This window comes from Antechinus flavipes, chromosome 4 (assembly GCF_016432865.1).
Source record: "Antechinus flavipes isolate AdamAnt ecotype Samford, QLD, Australia chromosome 4, AdamAnt_v2, whole genome shotgun sequence".
In the NCBI taxonomy this organism is placed as follows: domain Eukaryota; kingdom Metazoa; phylum Chordata; class Mammalia; order Dasyuromorphia; family Dasyuridae; genus Antechinus; species Antechinus flavipes.
In genome coordinates, this window is record NC_067401.1 from 397276784 (window position 1) to 397281694 (window position 4911).

The window sequence follows — 4911 nt, forward strand, 5'->3', positions numbered from 1 at the left end:
ATCTAAAACTATATTATAAAACAGCAGTCACCAAAACCATTTTATGTTGGCTAAGAAATAGACTAGTTGATCAGTGGAATACATTAGGTTTAAAGGACAAAATAGTCAATAACTTTAATAATCTAGTGTTTAACAAACCCAAAGATCCCAGCTTTTGGGGTAAGAATTTACTGTTTGACAAAAATTGCTGGGAAAATTGGAAATTAGTTTGGCAGGAAGTAGGCATTGGCCTACACTTAACACTGTACACCTAGATAAGGTCAAAATGGGTTCATGAGATAGGCATAAATAATGAGATTGTAAATAAATAGAAAAACATAGGATAGTTTACCTTTCAGACCTGTTGAGGAAGAAGGAATTTGTGACCAAGGAAGAACTAGAGATCATTATTGATGACAAAATAGAAAATTTGATTATATCAAATTAAAAAGCTTATGTACAAACAAAACTAATGCAGACAAGATTAGAAGGGAAGCAATAAACTGGGAAAACATTTTTACCTTCAAAGGTTCTGATAAAGGCCTCATTTCCAAAATATATAGAGAATTGTGGAGGGCACTGGGCAAATATGTAGTTAACTACAAGTTTGGCAAGGTAAAAATGGTAAGATTCAATTTTCTCCCATCCCCTGAGGCCAAATGATTTCCACTTTTATACTATCAATATTCCACAAAAAGAATCTGAGGGACAGATTATGGTTCTCTTATTCATCTCTTTGTAACCCAATTCCAGATCACTGAATCATTCATTTAGTGTAATTTAGAAGAGACTGGAAAGGGAACTTCTGATTGAAAATTAGAACATAACTGAAAGTCTACCCGATGAGGGTCCCCCGGGCTCTGGTCGGTCCTCTGTCAATGCTCCTCTGGACGGGTCACGGCTCCGGCAGGCTGCGGCTAGGAGGAGTACTTGGACCCGCTTCTATGGGACCGTGATGAAAGTTCTGGGACAGCGGTCAGCCAGCCCGCCGGGCCCCTCAGGCCAGCCACACGCACCCCGTGGGCCGGAGCTGATGGATTTAAGGGTTTACGGGGACCATCTGAACTTCTACCAGCTGGGGCTACCCCAGCATCCTCACTGGCTGTTGAGAGTTCCCTAGGCGGTCCCCGCCGCCTTCGGGCTGTCTGAGTACCGCGGGGCAGGGGCCAATCCCTACCTGGCTCAATGGGCCCTGCCTCGGGCAGCCCTACTACCTGTCGGGCTTCGCCGGTCCCTGCCAGCGTCCCTTCCTTCCCCTTCCTTCCCCCTTCGCCCGGCCTCGGGTCACGGGCCGCGGCGGAGCTCTCCTAGTTGTGGCTGTCCAATCAGCAGGAGCTGCTGAAGATAATGCGGCCGCCCTACTCGTACTCGGTGCTCATCGCCATGGCCATTGAGAACGTGCCTGGCAAGAAGCTGACCTTGAGCCAGATCTACCAGTACGTTGAGGGCACCTTCCCCTTCTACAAGAAGAGCAAGGCTGGCTTGCAGAACTCCATCCGCCACAACCTGTCCCTCAATGACTGCTTCAAGAAGGTGCCACGTGACGACGATGACCCTGGGAAAGGAAATTACTGGACCTTGGACCCAAATTGTGAGAAAATGTCTGATCATGGAAACTTCCGCAGAAAGAGGAAAAGACGAGGGGACTCCAATGGGACAGGGACACCGGGTCTGAAGTCGGTAGCTCTGGGACCCTCAAAAACCCAGTGGAGAACCCCGTCTCAGAGACTCCACCTCCCCAGAACTACTCAGCTCAGGCAGCACTGGCACTGAATCCAAGCCCTCCTTACTAGCTAGGGAGGCCAGACCGTGTTTCTCCAGCTTCACTTCCACCATGGGAGCCCTGGCTAATGGCAGTGGCGTTTTCCCCAAGCAACTCCCAGAAGCAGGAGGTAGACCGGTGGGGAACTTGGCTCTGGCAAGGCAAGCGAAATCCGGCCTCAGCTCCTACCCACTTTGTTCCAACATTGTCCACGGCGTAGAACTTGGCCCCCAGACTCAGGCCCAACTCGTGAATGGTCACACCACCAGCTTTCATAACTACCCTGTCAACTACTTGATCTACAGCAGAGAAGGGACTGAGATTTAGAGGGAGGGAAGAGGGGGCTCCAATACTAATTGAAACGTGTTTTCTGTTCTTAGAGTGGACCCTAAATCCTTAACTCTTCTTCTCTGGCTGCTGTAGAGAAGACTGGAGGAAGGAAAAAAGGAAACAAGCATTTGTTCAGTGTTTATCATGTGCCAAGAGTTGTGGTAAGCACTTTATAGATATCTCACTTGGATCTTGCAGCAACCTTTAGTGGTAGGACCTATTGTCATCCTCATTTTGCAGATGAAGAAACTGAGACAGAGAAGTGAATTTCCAGGATTACACAGCTAGTAAATAAATGTTGGACTCTAGGCCCAGAGCTCTCTGTTTGATTGATCTTAGCTGTAAATATTGACTTTACGGGATTATTCCAAAATCTCCCTTATCCCAATGCAACCTAGAAAATGTTTAGTGTTTGAATGAGGTAAGCTCAATGGGTTTGTGAGCTTCAGCTCTCTGGGATGAGGTCCCTGAGGTCATTGTCCCTTCTCAATGCTGGTGAACTTCTGATTTTGTTATCCTGCAAACAATTCAAGGCTCCTAGACATTGGTTCTGGAAAAAGTGGTTAGTTGGTGATTTCTTCTCTTTAAAATAGATCTACTTTTGCATTTCAAAAAAAAAAAGATATAACTGACAAGGCAGTGTACAAAAACAATAACAAATAAAGAAACAAATAATACTTGCCATCTCTACTACATATTGTCTTACAACTTTCCTCGGTTGTTAAAGTAAATTGCTTGGAGACTTCCAGTTAAGATGGTGGAGAGGAGGCACACAGCTGTGTAAGCTCCACGCTTTCTCTCACTATCCATTTCATTACAAGCCTCTGAATTAATGCTTGACTGAAAAAAAAAACCCACAAATAGTTACCAAGAGAAGCCATCCTTGAGATCCGCCAAGAAGGGTCTGTCTTTACTGGAGGGCTGGGACGGTTTTAGATCGGGCGCAAGTGGCGGGCAGCGGCAGTGAGAGCACGGGAGCAGACTGGAGAGGGGGTGGGGAGTGATCGCAGCCGTCTCTGCGGGGAGAGCTTCGCTACAGGACTGGATACTTTGCAACTTAGAGTGGACCCTAAATCCTTAACTCTTCTTCTCTGGCTGCTGTAGAGAAGACTGGAGGAAGGAAAAAAGGAAACAAGCATTTGTTCAGTGTTTATCATGTGCCAAGAGTTGTGGTAAGCACTTTATAGATATCTCACTTGGATCTTGCAGCAACCTTTAGTGGTAGGACCTATTGTCATCCTCATTTTGCAGATGAAAAAACTGAGACAGAAGTTTCTCAGCAAGTCAGCAGTTCAGCAGAGAAGCTAAAAACACCGGGGGTGAAGAGTACAACCCCAAACAGCTGGAGTCTCTTGGGACCTGGCTGCCCCCCCCCCTTCCCCCCGCCACAGTGACTCAGCACGCTCTGGGATCTTAGAGCGCAGGCACAGCACAGTCGGGCTAGTGCCTCACTGCTGCCCCCCGCAGTCTGGAGAGGAAGCTCGGTAACACCACTCAACCCTCCCCCAAAGAAAGACTCCAGTTTTTTCTGTTTTTCTTTGCTAGTTTGTCTTTGATTATTAGACAGAATGAGCAAGAAACTGAAGAGGACTTTAACCCTTGACAGCTTCTATACAGATAGAGAGCAGACCCTATAAATCCTGAGGAGACTAAAAACAGACTGTCTCCAGGTGAATCCCCAAAGGAGGAGATCATCTGTTCCTCAGCACAGATGAAACTCATAGAAGTAATTAAAAAGGCTCTCACAAGGGAGCTAGAAGAAAAATGGGAAAAGCAGAGTGAGGCTTGGCAAAAGGAGAGGGAAGCTTGGGAAAAGGAGAGGGAGGCTTGGCAAAAGAGTCTGGAGAAGTCAGTTAAAGAGAGAGTGGATAATGAAGTAAAATCCTTGAAAAATAGGATTGGTGAACTGGAAAACAAAATTGGCGAAATGGAAAAAAATTCCACAGAACAAAAGAACTCAATGGGACAATTAGAAAAAGATTTTAAAAAAGTGAGTGAAGAAAATACTTCACTGAAAATCAGAATTGAACAATTGGAATTGAATGACTCGAGGAGACAAGAAGAATCACTCAAGCAAATCCAAAAAAATCAAACAATGGAAAAGAATGTAAAATACCTTCTGGGGAAGACAACAGACCTGAAAACAGATCCAGGAGAGACAATCTGAGAATCATTGGACTCCCAGAAAAACATGATGAAAAAAAAAGCCTGGACACTATTTTCCAGGAAATTATCAAAGAGAACTGCCCAGAAGTCATAGGAACAGAGGAAAAAATAAACATTGAAAGGATTCATCGATCACCCACTGAAAGGGATCCTAAAATCAAAACACCAAGGAATATAGTGGCCAAATGCCAGAACCCCCAGATGAAGGAAAAAATATTGCAAGCGGCTAGAAAAACCCAATTCAAGTATCAAGGAGCCACAATAAGGATCACCCAGGATCTGGCAGCATCCACATTAAAAGATCGAAGGGCCTGGAATATGATATTCCGAAAGGCTAAGGAACTTGGTATGCAACCAAAAATAACTTACCCAGCGAGAATGAACATCTTTTTCCAGGGAAGAAGATGGACATTCAACGAAGTAAGCGAATTTCATCTATTTCTGATGAAAAAGCCAGAACTTAACAAAAAGTTTGATCTACAAATATAGAACTCAAGAGAAATCTAAAAAGGTAAAGATTAATCTAGGGAACTATATTTTGACTATATAGATGTATAAAGAATACATGTATACCTTGTTCTAGAAATTGATGTGGAAAGGACATTGTACCAGAAAAAGGGTAAAGTGGGGGTAGTACATCTCATGAAGAGGCATAGGAAACCTATTATATCTGA

General features: G+C 44.7%; 1 pseudogene; it reads left to right on the top strand.

Moving 5' to 3' along the window:
* Positions 1 to 934: 934 nt before the first annotated feature.
* LOC127563008 (forkhead box protein I2-like) lies at positions 935 to 2068 on the top strand (annotated as a pseudogene).
* The last annotated feature ends 2843 nt before the right edge of the window (positions 2069 to 4911 follow it).